Raw genomic sequence first — 17443 nt, 5'->3', positions numbered from 1 at the left:
TTGAAAATTGGAACTGTGGATAATCCTGCAAATATGTTGACAAAGGTAGTTGCTCGTGAAAAGTTATGACATCGCTTGGATTTGATCAACATTGGACGAAAGAAATAACTATTGACTTGATGGCAACCAGACGGGTCATCTGCTCAAGGATCTTCAGACAATTTGGAAATTGTTGTAAGTGGTGATGTATTGTCATAACTCTCATTTAGTTATAACCGTGGATGGTTCATATTCTTATCTATTTTGGTTATTAACTTTCATTTAGTTCATGACTATTTTGTTTCATATTCTCGTTCATGTATGAGAATTAGTATTTTTATGTCTATATAAAGACTTGTCTAACATTGTTTTGAGATATGGAGTTAAGTGAAGTCATTGTCATCAACTGGGAGGAACTTTTGTTGAGAGATTTTGTTGTGTGAGAGTGTAAAAAATACACTTATAAATACTTTGATTATAGTGATTGGCTACCACTCGTGGATGTAGTGAAATTTCTTCCTCCGAATCACGTAAATATTTGTCTCCTTGTTTACTTTTCTATCTGTAGGTGTGTAAGTGCGATTGATTTTTGTTTCCACTTCCGTTACAACAATTGAATATCAGAACATTTTGGTTGTAGCATTACGACACAAGTGATATCAGAGCTTGAAAGTTGATTGGTTTTTTCAATTTGGGTCCTGCCATGTGCAGGAAGTAAGAAGAACAAACAGGTGCATTTTCAACGATAGAGTGAAGGGTCATCTAAAGGTTACGAGGGCATTTGGTGAAGGATTTTTGAAACATGTTTGTACTTGCTTCACTTGCTCATTTTGGTTTCTAAAACTTCCTTTGCTGCTTGATTTAATTACACTTCTAATTGAATCAGTCATCAATCTTTTGAATGTTATTTACTTCTTCTGCATATTATAGGTATAAAGGTTCAAGGCAGGTTATCGTACATATAGTAGCAGTTCCTCGCGTAGTCTACTCGTGCAGTTCCTTGTCCCTTTTCAAGGCGTATTTTGTCCTACACGCAGTAGTGAGTCTCTGATTCAACTATTTAGGTAGTCTCTCGTCCCCTAGTAAGGTGAGTTACATTCTACACACAACAGTGACTCCTCGAGATGTTCTGTTCACGTAACCATCAGTCTCATAAGGTCTCATAATCTCGCTTGAATGCCATGAGATATATTAGGTTCTAAGGCATTTCGGTGGTTAGATCACATCTCGCTTTACCAAGTCGCTCGTGGTTAGTCATCGTGATGGTTACGTACTAACAGGTCAATGCGTATACCGCTCTAGCTTTACCATCCCAAACTTATTTCGGTTCATAGATGCTCTACAGGGGAGATACTATATCAATCCTCTAATGTATGGAAATCATGATTTAAGGTATTCTTGCAACCTTAATAGAGAGATATTTCTAGAAATCAACTATGCTTAGGTATTTCATACAAACATACACATGAATCTAGCATACAATTCAACATGCAATTCAAACATGCTCAATGGAGAGATAACATTCATCCAACACTTGGAGTGTATCCCATCTTCCATATAAGTTTGGTGGAAATAATTTAATATACATGCATCATCATTTTCATACAAGGGTATTTTCGTAATTTTTCTTTACATACATACACACCTAGAGTTCGTGTGGTTACTTACTGTAATAAAACTTGCCCTTCGTAGCTTGCGTTTCTACTCCTTCGAGGCTCCAAATTTTCTTAAATCTAATAAGTAGGTCTTGAATCAAGCTAAATTATGGTTAGTATTGAAACCGAGACAAAAAAAAAACAATAGAACAGAGAATGAACGGTCCAAAAATGATCTTGCACGCACCACCACGCGCGAAGAGTAGCTTCCACGCGTGGCACCATGTGTGAGTGTCATGTGCATGCGGGGGAGGGAAAGTCGCGCCGTTGTGCCACCACTTATCGCTAGATGATTGGTGGCCACGGTCACACAGCACGCATTCGAATCCTACCGTGCGTGGATCAGTTGGACTTTCCCTCTATTGACACATGTCACAAACGATTCAATTCGAGTAATCGAGCTCGGGCCCGATTCGCGAGTCGTGCAAACGAATCAAGTCTCTGTTGCCGCTGGTGTCGTGATGCGTTGCGCGACACTTTGTACATCTCTTCTCGTGATGCGTTGCTCGACGCTTTGCGCATCTCTTCTCATGACGCGTGTTCCTTCGACAGTCGTGCACTTGCGCAATTTCCAAATTCTGATGATAATTCATTTCAATCTATTTCTTTGAAATTTCACATATATGCACACAACTTGGATCGAATTAATTCATTCATGAAAAGTGGTAGAATTTTCATCCCTGTACACTATGGTATTTTTCTTATAATATTTAGATACCCACATACTTGATATAATTGCACTCAAACATTAAAGTCTTCGTATTCTTACTGTTTTTTGAGGCTTTTCGGGCCTCCTTCTTTCGTCGTGATTCGACTTCGGATTCATCACAAAAATGTGTGAAAATATAACAACATCAATATACTATAATTACAAAGTCTAATTCCTTCAAACGCTCACTAATCTTGAAAAAAAAAAAAATGAGACTTAAAAATTCATAGGACTCACCCTTCATTCCTTCTCTGTTCTAGGCGAAATCGAACGAATCTAGTGCCTAGAATGAAGCTCCTCTACCTATTGAGAGTTTCTTGAGAAGGACTCTTTGTCAAATATAGCCTTCTCTTGTCGGATTGGAGCGTTTCCATCTTTTAACGTTTTTTTTTGCAGGTGGTCTGTCAAGGGCCTCATTAGATCTCCGAAAATAGTACGAGGAACAAAATAACCATTTTGCCCCAGGGTGACTTTGACCATCATTCTTAAAAAATTTCTACTATTTTATTTTATATTTTTGGAGGTCGTGGGATTATCCCGAGGATTGTTCTCTAATACATCACCTTCAAGTTCAACCTCTAAGGTCCTTTATAAAATTTTGAAAGTTCGACTTAAAAGGAAGAATCGAAAAAATTTCTCGTTAGAGCTTGAGTGTTACAAATAATCATACAACAGTTACCTAATATGGGAGAGAATAAAAAATTACAAAAACACCCATCCGACTTTAACTTTTCCTTTATTTTTCTCGAGTTCTCAGTTATAGTTTAGAAACTTCCCTCTCAACTTCGAAATTGAAGTACAAATTAGGAGGTTTATATAGAAACTGAGGTCATTAAGTTGTTAAATAGTTTAAGTATGTTAAAAAAAAAAAAAAAAAAAAAACTTAGTTTTATAGTTCAACTCAATTAAGTTGCGTATGTGCCCATAGGTTTGTCCTTTGGGTTTTGTATATTGGTAGATAACAAGATGAACTATAATAACAAAAGTTTTTGTGTCTTTGGGAACTTGATTGCTAGTAGGAGTATTTTTATGAGTACAAGAGTTATTAGTGGCTTCTTAAAGGAGTACTCACTTAAAGCCATTATAAGTCCTTTAGAAAACCCTAATAACTCCTCTTTTTAGAAGTCAAATGTTCTAGTCATACAATAATTTGATTGTAGTATTCTAATAAAAGGAGTTTCTTGATTGAGTTGGGCAAACAGTTTTTAAATAATGGAGTTTGGCAGCACACATTCAATTGCATGAGAAAGATTAGATGGGAAGTAAAAACCATCATCAAATGGTTTGATTCTAACCTAACCTGGTCACGAGTATACTTCCTTGAGTGTAGCTGCTGATTGTGATAGCGAACGATGATGCTACCTCTCTAGAACTCTTGCAAACTACGATAATGGTGCGGTGTATCATAATCATACTATGAAAAGAGTATGTTGTGACCCTCACATTGTGATAAGCAAAGTGATGGCTCTCAAGTGGTACCCATTTGGCCACGCGAGAGCCAAGACAGATGAGTGTCATGATGCGATGGAGGAGGATGGTACATCATCCAACATGCTATATGATGTGTGCATTGAAGAGAAGATGAGACATAAGTAAGATAGGGGCAACAAATAGACAAAAGTGTCAAAGATAGGGTTGTTGAAGGATTAGGTAGGGCCCTAGGCCTTAACCTCAAAAGTTGAGATACTAGAGGGAATTTGCATGTGGTTCTGGAGTCAAGTCCGTCCATATGTCAGATCGGAATGCCTCAAAATGTAACTTAGGGAGAGGTATGATGTCAACTCCCCACCATCCCTGGGCCTTGAAGCACGTGTGTGTGTCACAATGAGAGCGAGCATTGCTAGATGAGGTCTCGTGATTGGTTTAGAGCCAGTCGAAGAATATATTTTCTGACGGAGGACAAGGGCAAGAGTTCAATCTCATCTTGCATGCTCCAGGCCGACTTCTCGGCTGATCCCGCTTGGGTCTGATAAGCTCGAACCCTTCCCTACTAGTTTTAACTTTTCGAAGTCAAATGTAAATTATTTTATGTAAAATTAGGTGTGCCAATATCCATAGTAGAATTATAAGTTATGATTATGGGACTCTTTAGGTAGAATTAAATTTTAAAGAGCAACGTTAATCTAGCATCAAGAGAGTAGCGACTTCGACCTAGGCTTCGTTGGATGAATTGTATTATGTATGATGACGTGTGCCCCATGACCGCTGCACGTGTCATATTTATCCATGATATGTTAAGATATGCTATATTATTCAATTTTATGCTATGATATGTTATGTCATGTCATGTCACGCTATATACTATGATAAGGTATGTTATATAATAAAGTTATGTTATTTTTGGATCATGTCATGTTGTATAAAGTTGTTATGAAATCGATAATTTGTGATTCATAAACCTCCATAAACCATGCTAGGAAAGCTATATGATTGATTTACATAATATACAAGAACTATGTAAACATAATTTATAGACTTGTTATGCTATAGATAAATGGAGGTTTGTCTTGCATCATACATTATGTCATGATTATAAGCTCTGGGGACCTAAAGCATATTTTTGTGTCATGTGCATCAGGATACTTCCCCAATACGATGAGTACAGACGCATACATTACGACTTATTATTTATGACATTTATGTACGTCATGATGTTATGCAGACCCTTTCCCTCCGTGGTATTCGACAAGAGCCTATTAGCGAGTGCTAGCATGACGAACCAAGCTTAGGGGGCATGCAAGCTCGCCTAGTGCGCTCATGCTCGCACGTGTGTGCCATGTGCAGAGAAGTACTACACATCTAATCTTGCCCAGACTTGAAAGCTACCTAAGACCATATCATGATGTTTTGGAAGGATAGGTTCCATCATGTCACATGTGTTTGCATATCCCAACCTCAACAATGAGATTACTTCTTAAAATACTCCGACCATGTGCTACACTTTATGTTTCAAGTAAAGCTAAGGCACTCCTATATGGATTACTGCGTTTCTATAAAACTTTTTATTTTCGATGGAAGAGAATTGCTAGTTATGATTTTCTTAAACATCGAAATACAAAAATGATTTGCTAGTTATTATTTATCACTTCACTTCTTAACAATAAATAAAGAAGGAAATTATAGACTTTAACCTCGCAAACATGACATATTTTTATTGATGATTATACGTAAACACGTACAACACACAACAACGTAAGTAAACATGAAAATAACAAACACGAAGAAGAGTATAGTTTAGTGGTTAAGATGATTATCTAAACCTTGGACTTCAAGGTCAAAGGTCGATCACTCCGCACCTCCTCTTACTCTTCAAATTTATTGAACTAGAAAGACATTAAGTAAAACAACTTTATTTGTTGTGTTATTGAAGTTGTATAGCGTAAATTAGATGGGACACTGGGTTCCAGCAGGAGCAGTTTGGTTGCATAGGTTAAGTACGATGGGAACAGTAACGTTTACAGTGAGAGTGTTAACAACCCGGAGAGAAGCGCAAACACAGGCAGCAGCCTGAACAGCCGTTAACCCTTGAATCATGGAGCAACATGAACCCACGTTACTGCCAACGCTTACATTAAGTAATCCAAGCACACGTGCACATGCACGTATTGGGATGAGGCCTCTAGGGCAGGGAGTCGGTGGTACCATTGGCTGAGCAGTGACAAGAGAAAAGAAGAGAAGGTTAAGACATAAAAAGAGAGCAAGAAGGGAGCTTGGTTTCTTGGAAGAACACATTTTTGTTTCTTTCTTATGAATTACAAGAGGGTTTCTTAAGCTAATGAGAAGGGATGGAGAATAAAGTATGGTGATGGAAGGGTTTTTATAGGGTTTTAAGAGGAGGAGGGTATTTTGGTAAATCACCTTCATTTTTCCATTTCCGTTCTCGATTTTCAAAATTTTCAAAATAATATTCGAATCATTTGAGAAATACTAACATGGTATTACGTGAGAGCAGACAATGTCATACCATTGTAAAGATCGGTGATAGCTAACATGGAATCAGAGTCATGTTTTTAACTTAACCATGTCAATAAAATGTTCAAATGTCGAACAAATGGTGTACTTTGTTCGAGAACTTTATTGAAGGAGGGCTCCATAGGCCTAAAAGGAGGCTCTATAGTGTATTTTGTTCGAGGGAAGGATTGTTAAGGATTGTTAAGAGAGAGTCTATATTGACTAATTTAGGGAATGATCATGCATTTATAAGTGAGGAATACATCTCCACATAAGACCTTTTGGTGAAGCGCAAAACAAAACTATGAGACTTTATACTCAAAGTGGACAATATCATACCATTTTGAAAGTCGTAATTCTTAACCCTTAATCCCATTCAAAATATCAAAATAAATTTTCTAAGATTTTTTTTGAATTTTTTTTATTAAGTTCAGTTGAATAACAAAATTTATTGCTTTAACTCAATTGTTATGAATATGCCCTAGGTTTGCACGTAGGTAGGCTAAACTCATTAATAACTCTTCTTACAAGTCAAACGTTTGAATAGTCAAACAATATTTAAATTGTATTATTAAAAAAAAAAAAAAAAAAAATTCTAAAATTTTGATTCTTTCTTTTATTTCATTAATAATTTTGGATGGATAAGTTCACCGCTAGAAAATAGTTGAAGATCTTCTAATATTCGCATTTGAATACTCCTGAAGTACGACATATCATATACATCAAGGGTACAACCGTAAATCTACCACTACTTCGTACAAATGTAAATAATGTAAATTGAGACAACTTGCTGTCAACACAAATTTTGATCTTCTATATTCACATTTGAATACCCCTGAAGTACGACATATTATATACATCAAGGGTAAAATCGTAAATCTACTCCTATACTTACGTACAAATGTAAATAATGTAAATTGAGATAACTTGCTTAACTCAAATTTTGATCTTCTAATATTCACATTTGAATATTCTTGAAGTACGACATATCATATACATCAAGGGTACAACCGTAAATCTACCACTACTTACGTACAAATGTAGATAATGTCAATTGAGACAACTTGCTGTCAACTCAAATTTTCCTTTCGTCTTTTATATTTTTGAAATTTAGGGTTTTTTTTTTTTTTTTTTTTTTTTAATTTCTTAATAATTAAATTCTTAAAAAAAACAATTTTTTCTTTCAAGAATTTGTTAAAACTTGGCTTAATTTCTGAAACATTGGAAGTGTATAATAATATATATAAAAAACTTATTAAGTGTTCGTATTAAAATTTTGAGTTAAAATCGTTAGTATATAACTTCTACACGTATAAAACTTATTTAAATAGAGGATTAGAAAGAAATGTAGAAATACATTTTTTTTTAATTAAATTTGAGTAGTATAACAACGATCTTGTTGTCGTGTTAAAAACAAGGTCGTCATTACAAAGTAACGAAAACGCTATAATCTAACCTAATGACTATAACTTAAATATAAATGCAACTACCCTAGTTCGGTTCCATGACTTTCATAGCGACACCATTATCTATACAGGAGTCTTACCTTTACCTAAAAGATAAAAGCACCATGTGGCTTGAGTAACCTCATTGTTGGGGTCAGAAAATGTAATCACATGCAATCATGGTAGGACCCATCCTTTCATAAAAGAATCATGACATGACCTTGGGCTTTGTTGTTCAGTTTGGGTAGGTTGGATGTGTAGTACCTCCCTACACATGGCTCATACACGCGTACATGGACCACCAGGTGGACTCGTGTACGTACCCCTAAGCTTAGCTTGTACTTAATGTATGAGATCTCCATAACTTAAAATCATCACATATACTGATTGTACAAGTCATATCTCCATTCTTTCATGACAGAACTTGCCTATGAGACATGCACACATAATACTTGTCATATCTTTCATAATTAACATATATGGCTTCCCAATGTTTCATAGGCATGACATGAATGTGTTAACATAGCTTACATGTCGTAGTATATAGAGGTTCATGTATCATACATTATTGATATCATAACATAGTTTCTCAACATGATATAATTACTTACAACGTAATGTAACATAATATAACAAAGTACATGTATCAAAAAATCATAATCATGACATGTGCAAGAGTCACTAAAGTGTGCTAAAATGAATAATGGTTGGGTAAAATTAATAACTCTAATAATGAGCAAGGGTTGAACATATTGTCATATTAATTAATATATCTTTTAATATCGCACTAAATGAAAGAAAAGTCATAGCATTGCCTAAAAGGGAAAAATTGAGCTTATATGAATTGAAATCGTGTTTGATATGGAGAGGTTTTCACACTTTTATAAAACATGCTTCGTTCTCTTCCCAACTGATGTGGAATCTCACAATCCACCCCTTTCGAGGCTCAGCGTCTTCGTTGACCTCTTTTCCTTTCTCCTCTCAACCGATGTGGGATCTCACAATCCACCTCCTTCGAGGTTCAGCATCTTCGTTGACACTATTTTCCTTCTCCAACCGATGTAGACCCCCCCCAATCTATCCTTCATCAAGGCCTAACATTCTTACTGGCACACCGCCTCAGTCTCATCACTGACACATCACCCGGTATCTGGCTCTGATATCATTTGAATGGTTCAAGCCCACTGCTAGCAGATATTGTTCTCTTTAGGCTTACCCTTTCGGACTTACCCTCAAGGTTCTTAAAACGCGTTTGCTAGGTAGAGATTTCCACACTCTTATAAAATATGTTTCGTTCTCCTCCCCAACCGATGTGGGATCTCACATCGATGGTTCAATTCTCCACTCTTAATTAACAAGAATTTCTCCAAATCTTTCGTTAAATCTGTAAGAACATGAATCGTGGGCTAAGACTTAGTGTGGAGGGAGGAGAACCGTGTCTCGAAAGCTTTGAGTTCTCACTCATGGGTAGCTAGTTCGTGTTCTCTTCTATCAAAATCAACTTAGACAACCCTCTCAATCTCCCTCCCTTTACAACTCCTAAAAGAATACTATTCATATATTTTAAGAAGGGATATCTAAGATGTTTTGGGAACAAAGTTATCCAAATAAGTAACAAAAATTTAGATATTTTAAGAATAAAAATTTCTAAATATTTTAGGAATACATATAGAAAATAAAATCCATAAGATCACAAGGTGAGGTTTATATTGTTAGTCTCTATTATGTGTAGTTTATATCTGATATCAAAGCAAGGATGGCATAAGTTATTTGATCTCTTGGAATTTTTAATATGCTCCGTAATTGCGGTTCTGACTAATCTTTCACATTAAAAATGATTTCGTGAGATTATTAGGAAGTTTATTTTGTCCTGAATAGTCTCTGACTTTGCAAGTTTTGTGTTGAAAACTAGCATGTTTAATACTATTGAGGTACTGCAAAGATAATATCCAAGTAGTCGAAGGTGAATAATATGCATGATGTCCTATCTACAAGACCAAGACTTTTGGGAGGACGTTGGCGGAAACGAAATTACGTTGCTAAAGGAGGTTCCTAGTAGCACCTTGCCCAAATGGAGAATCAAAGCGAGCAAAGTAATGTTTGCCTTGAAGCCCACAACGAAGAAGATGTGTCGTAGCACATTCAGAATGACAACAAACCGAAAGAAACATGGGACATGTTCGTGATGCTTTTCTCAAAATGGAACAATATGAGGTTACAACTTCTGAAGAACGAACTGTTATCAATCTCACAACGCGACATGGAAATTGATCAGTACTTCCATAGTTCGTCACGGATAAGCTCGAATGAAGAAGATCATCATCCACAACTTGCAACTAAAATATAGAAGTTTTGTGATTGTTATATAAGGATGCTCGCCCAACCATCACTTGTAAATTCGAAAATTTGTTAGGGTTGAGAAGAATGATAACAAGAGTTAAAAGGAAGATATTTGGGGGCATTTATTTTCACCGTAGAAAGAAGGGGCACAAGTACAAGGATTATTGGTAAAAAAATAATGTCAGTGCATAGATACTATGTGTCTTAGAAGAAAAATAAGTAGCACTCATGACGATGGTAGGAGAGCATATCGATTATGATAATAACTAGATCATGAATTTATGATACTCAAACCACATAACTAGTGATTAGAGTGGCACAATGAAAGTGTGGTGGTTCTTGGAGAATGAAGTCATACAAGACTCGAATAACATTGAAGAAATTCTACCAAAGAAGATACGGAAGCAAACTGAACACATTTGATCGAGTGTTGATGCGTCTGAAGATCAAAGTGACACTGATTTTACTGAACAAGAAGTGACTCAACTCAGCAAACCCGATCAAAACGAAACAACACCTCAACAACTTTAGTTTGGATGAAAACAATCTTCATCTTTAATACTATGACTTTTCTTTCCTTATGACTTTTCATTCATTTATTGGGATATTAAAAGATTTTAGAAAATCAACTATTAATTAATATGACAATATTTTAAACCCTAGAGAAGTGCATCCTTCTCATATCTTATCTCAAACATATCATTGAACACATCATACCGTAAGTATTATCATACAATTTACATATTTATAACATATACACATTCTATCATAAGCATATAGATCCATAAACAATTCACACATATCAATATATATGACACGTGCAAAATCACGGGGCACGTGTCAACATCAAATATAATCATGTCGATAGTAAGGACACTTACTTGAATGACCTTAACCGAAGTTCTATCTAATTCTAAATTAGCTTGCTTTCGTCCCTTGAATTCGTTCCCACTTATATTAAGGTGCTTCACCCTATTAACGATGTTCACCAGATTCGTTCGATAGTTCTAATTCCTAAATTTTGTCAAGTATTTAACAAATTCTTAATCTTTCCCATTAAACATAATGTTTAACAATAAATTGAAACTGAAACAGATGTAGGATAGTGATTAAGGATTACTAAATGAATTAAAAAAAAAAAAAAAAAATCTTAAACAATAATTAATTATATAAAATTCACAACTTTTAATTATGTAGCTCACATGGGCTTGGTTTGGGCTTCTTCAGTATTCATAACGAGCTAGATGGATATAATCTTCATGAATATTGGGCTTGGGTTTAATGTTCATTATAATGTTTCTATCATAATTCATTATCATCTCGTCTAATCTTCGACAAAAGAAAAAAAAAAACGTATGAAATTCTTTCTAGAATAACATACTAAAATTTTAAAAGCTAATTCTTCGGGAATCTTGTAGATTTGAAGAAAACTCGAAGCTAAAAACTTCGACATTTTACCTCTCGTTCTTCCAAGATTCTTAATGGATTTGGATGATCCGAGCAAGTTTTGTGAAAAAGTGACCTTGGCTAGAAAACGCCTCTTCAGGGTCGGATAGGAGTACCTTCAACGGTTACTCTACTTTCCTAAGCATATATATTTCTTGTTCCTTCTTCTTCACTTACCCATCATTTGGGACAGTGTGGGATTCCCCAACCAATGTGGGACTCTCATAATCCACCCCTCTTTGAGGCCAGCGTCCTTACTGGCACACCGTCTCGTGTCTAACCCTCTTCGAGGAAGAGTTTTCTCACTGGCACATAGTCCAGTGTCTGGCTTTGATACCATTTGTAACGACCTAAACTGTGTTTCGTTCTCTTCCCCAATCAACGTGGGACTACACCTTTGTAAACTGTGTTTCGTTCTCTCCCCCAATGAATGTGGGACTTCCTAAAAAAAGATAATTATTTAAGTAACGAGATTATTTTTAAAAAATAAAAATAAAATAATTAGTTGACTGACAACTGAATTGACTAAATAATAGACCATTTAAACAAAATTAAACAAAAATAGTTATCCAAACCGACCAAAACATTATCCTTAACCAAAATCATATATTTTGTTCTTCATTTTTTTTTTATTCCAATAATTCAATCTCTTTAAAAAAAAAAAAAAATGAAGAATCTTTGTTAAATTATATTACATGTGATGATGAAGACAAAGACAGACATATAGGTTATTAGCCAAAACAAAGCCCTAAGTACCAAACAAAACATGATCGAATTTATCAAAACTCACGTGCCAACTTTGAAAATAATGTGAAAATTTCAAGATAAGAATGTGATCATTATAAACACATTTTTGGTAGAGAACTTTTTGAGGAAAATAAGGTTAAAAAAACTGGCTGTCAGCTTTGTTTTTCTTACCCACTTGAGTTCAAATTTGGAATTTTAGCCCACAGATCATAAATGGTTTCCCTTTCCCACATAGTGGATTTGATCGTCCCAAAGCCTTGTTCAAACCTATGCCATACCAAAATACTCCGAAATCGTAAAGTCCCACATCAATTGGAAAGGAGAACGAAATACTCTTTATAAGGGTGTGGAAACCTCTCTTTACTAGATGCGTTTTAAAGATCTTGAGGGGAAGCCCGAAAGGAAAGCCCAAATAGGACAATATCAACATTCTTGCTAGCGGTGGGCTTGGACTGTTACAAATGGTATCAAAGCCAGACACCGAATGATGTGTTAGCGAGAAGGTTGAGCTCTGAAGGGGGTGGACATGAGGCGATGTGCCAGCAAGGATGCTGAGCTCCGAAAGGGAGTGGATTTGGTGGGGATCCCACATCGATTGTAGAAAAGAACGAGTGCCAACGAGGACACTGTACCCCAAAAGGGAGTGGATTATGAGATCCTACATCGATTGAGGAGGAGAATAAAACATTCTTTATAAGGGTATGAAAAACTCTCCCTAGCACACACGTTTTAAAAACCTTGAGAGGAAGTCCGAAAGGGAAAGCTCAAAAAGGACACGGGCTTGCGTGTTTTAAAATCCTTGAGAGGAAGCCCAAAGAGGACAATATCTACTAGCGGTGGGCTTGATTTGAAAAGTAACATTAATACATTTTTAAGTATATTTCGTAGATTAAATTAGGAGAATTTTTATTAAATTAGGCATGAAATTTATATTAATTTTAAAGCTTTGTCTTCTAGTTGTTGCTTTCATTGAAAGCCTATAATTGTCTTGTTGATTCAGGGAAAGCTCTCTCTTTTTGTGTACTTTTTGCCTCCTCAAAACCCAAATTGTCTCTAATGAAGCTGAAGGAACAATATTGGCTCTTCATTAGAATAGAATTGTCCACTCCCTTCTCACATGTTTATGTGTTTTATCATAATTTTTATAAATAAATAATAATGGTAAGATGGATCACAAGTTAAGGACTATATGAATTGTGACATTTTGCTCATTAATTTATCAAAGATTTAGGAAAAGAAAACATACATTTTTGAATTTGAAAAGTGTCTATATGTTTTGTTCTCAAAATTTTAACGAACTTTTGTGAGAGTGACTTGTAATCTTCATACTTATTTAGCAAATATTCACAAGTCTTGTCACACGAGAATGTTTAGACTGTTAGATGATAAATCCAGATTCTGAATCCAGGACATGAGTCGTTACACTTTTATTACAATCTTGCATGCCCTTGTCCTTACCTGAAAAAGAAAGATTGAGTATTGACATTAACCGCATGTTGAGTTTAGGCATACATACATTCTGTAATGACCAAAGTTTACCGCTAGCAGATATTGTCTTCTTTGAACTTTCTCTTTAGGGTTTTCCATCAAGGTTTTTAAAACGGGTCTACTAGGGAGAAGTTTTCATGCCTTATAAAGAATGTTTTGTTCCCCTCTAACCGATGTGGGATCTCACAATCCACCCTCTTCGGGGCCCAGCGTCCTCGCTGGCACTCGTTCCTTTCTACAATCGATGTGGGACCCCCAGCAAATCCATCTCCTTCGGGACCCAGCGTCCTTATTGGCACACCGCCTCATGTCTACCCCCTTCGAGGAACAGCCTCCTCACTGACACATCGCTCAGTGTCTGACTCTGATACCATTTGTTATCTTTGGGGTTTCCCTTTCGGACTTTCCTTCGAGGTTTTTAAAATGCATCCATTAGGAAGAGATTTCCAGACACTTATAAAGGGTGTTTCGTTTTCCTCCCCAAACGTTTGGAATCTCACATTTGATCTCTATCTTTTATCTTTACAACTTTGTTCTTATTGTTTAGTAACTTTGATTTGCTTCAATCGTGCAAGTGGAGATTATTTTTTGTCATGTTTTGATAGCTCTACGTGATGGAGGACTTCATTCTCCAAACAATTGATGTGTTGGAACGTCGGCCAATCCAAACTACACCTACAAGTGGCTATCCATGTCTCCCTCTCCCTCCCTCTATTATTGCCTTAGTATTTGCTCGTCATTTTCAGCTCTCTTCAATTATCAAATAGATAAGCCTTAAAATGAGTCACTCAAATTAATATCTATTGTACTTGGCACAAACCATACAAGGCACCCCCATAGAGTCACCAATAGCCATGTTGCCTACTAAACTTCAAATCCTAAAATTGATAGCTTTCAAGAAATTTATTTATTTTTAACATATTCCTATCAAAATCGACAATTTAGCTACCAGTTCTTACTCGTATTAATTGTAATAAAGAACCTAATTCACAAGAATAGACTCGTTATGGAGATATTAGATTCATTAAAGACATGTCGAGGTTCAAGGAATCAACAACTATTAAAAAAAAAAAAAAAACATGATTTTGACGATGTTTGATAGATTAAAACGGAGTAGTTTTAGTAGCATTTTTCTTCTCATATTTTTGTTTATAATAGTTTTCATTAGGAATTGGATTGAAAATGTGAAAAAAAAAATTAGTTCAATTATCTATTGGTTTTTATGATTGGAAAAAAAAATTTTTTTTTTGTTAATATTAGGGACCTAAAACAAAAGTGTTGAAAATGTAGTTTAAACCTTAATGTTGGCAAACAATTTTGTTATTTTGTCGGGAAAATATTTACGAGCTAAGTCAAACAAGTTGCTAATATTATTTCAAAACATGTCGTTGTTGAATCGACCAATTACGTCCTAGTTGCATATTTTGTATTTGCTAAGAATGTCAAGTTAATCTTTTAAGGTATCTTTCATAACTCTTTTTACTTTATTTCTTAAAAAAAAAAAAAAAAAAAAAGTTTATTATTAGGTTAAAATATAATTTGATTTTTCTCCTTTTAATTATTATACTTTTTTAACTATTCAAATTTAGTCTCCCGTATTAAATAAATTTTAAAATTAATTTTTCATAGTTAATTTTTTTATTAAAGAATAGTAAAAGTTTTCATGTAAAAAAAAAAAAGTTACGTGAATATATTCCGAAAATATATAATGGAATGTTAATAGAGATTAATATTTCTTAAAGTGAAGGTACACGTTGAAAAGTAGAGATTTAAAAGTATATAGACTAAAATAAAATAAAATTTCAGAGTACGTTGTGAGATCCCATATTGGTTGGAAGGAGAACAAAACATTCTTTAGCGTGGAAACCTCTCTCTAACAGACACGTTTTATAACCGTGAGAGTGACGACGATCGTAACGAGCCAAAGTAGCGGTGGACTTAAATGGAATTAGAGCCAAACATGGAACGATATGCAGCGAGGACGCTAGGCTCCTAAGAGGGTGGATTGTGAGATCCCACGTTGGTTGGAGAGGGGAACGAAATATTTTTGATGAAGGCATGGAAACCTCTCCGTAACAAACACGCTTTAAAACTGTGAGCTGATGATGATATGTATTAGGTCAAAGCGAACAATATCTGCTAGCGGTGGGTTAGATCTGTTACCTACGTTAATCGAAAAGATTGTTAAACCTTATTATGGTTGATTTTTCTAAAAGTTTCCATTTCGTTACTTTACTCCGACTAAAATATAAAGATCACATAACACTCAAACGCAAAACATACATCGATCACGTGAATTGTTTGAAAGAGTTGGTTCAACTTTGAGCTAAACTAAGTTAACAAATGGATAAAAAATATCCATACAATTTCAAAACCATATGTTTATAACTTTTTTGTACGACAAAACTTGTGGTGAACAACGATCCTTATTAATTAAAGTTACGTTCATGTTGTTCATATCACGTGTATTATTTCTCTTTAGGATTTTGAATGGCCTCCATGCTCTTGAAGCCACAAATTGTTTCAATATGTTATTGTAATTAATGCATTCATGAATTGTTAATATGTCAAGAAAAAGTAAGAGAAACGGATACAAAGGCTCTCCCAAGATGAGTTCAAGGTGAAAGGTATTGTTAACCAATATAATGGTGAATGGGTGTGAATTATTTGGCTAATCATGTTATGATATTTATCTATTAAAAGAAATCAACTAGAGAAATCTATTTTTGTAATTATAATGTAAATAAATAAAATTTAGAGCTTATAATCACGAGCGTATAAAGGTCTGATTGAAATTAGGGTTATACAATACTGACGCTCGAGTAAATGAGAGTTACATGATTGAACTAAAATCTGATTTAAAAGAATTGATAGTTATGCTAAGGGATATTGTCCGTTTTGGCCTGCTTCAGTCTCATGGTTTTAAAACGGGTCTACTAGTGAGAGATTTCCACGCTCTTATAAGAAATGTTTCGTTCCCCTCTCTGACGTTGTAGAATCTCACAGTGTGAGTATAAAGCATGCTAAAACGTCATGTGTTAGTTTGCAGCGGTAGTTTTTTTTTTTTAAGCTTTCTTTATTTTCAATCTTCTTTCAACCCATTTTTGAAATGAAAATCAAAATTTAAAGGGGAAAAATCTATTACTTTTGTTTAGAAATATGGGTAGCATTTTTTCGATCAACATTTTCTATGATTCCAACTTTATGTACCAAGTTCATAGATTTTAGTGGTGTGGGAGTGGTGGGGTTGCATTCTTTTACTTTTCATTAATTTTATTCAAATGATTCTCGTGATCATTTGTTGGTAAAAGTAAGAAAAATTATTAGAGAAAAGCTTCACAAGTTACACAACATGATATGTGTTTTTTAAATTGCAACCACAAAAGGTATACATGTACGCCTAACCACTAACTAAGAAATGTGTCACTTCATCCCGTATGGACTAATTTTGTAATAATTCAAGTCCATTGTTAGCGGATATTATCTTTTTTAAGTTTTTCCTTTCGGACTTTCCCTCAAAGTCTTAAAACGTGTCCACTAGGAAGAGATTTTCACACCCTTATAAGGAATGTTTCGTTCTCCTCTCCAACCAATGTGAGATCTCACAATCCATCCCTTTTGGGTGCCACCATCCTATTTGGCACACCGCCCGATATTTAGCTCTGATACCATTTGTAACAACT

This window comes from Cucurbita pepo, chromosome 14 (genome assembly GCF_057944985.1).
Source record: "Cucurbita pepo subsp. pepo isolate OVF chromosome 14, ASM5794498v1, whole genome shotgun sequence".
In the NCBI taxonomy this organism is placed as follows: Eukaryota; Viridiplantae; Streptophyta; class Magnoliopsida; order Cucurbitales; family Cucurbitaceae; genus Cucurbita; species Cucurbita pepo.
The sequence above is the reverse complement of the archived record's forward strand: the minus strand, read 5'-3'. Positions refer to the sequence as shown.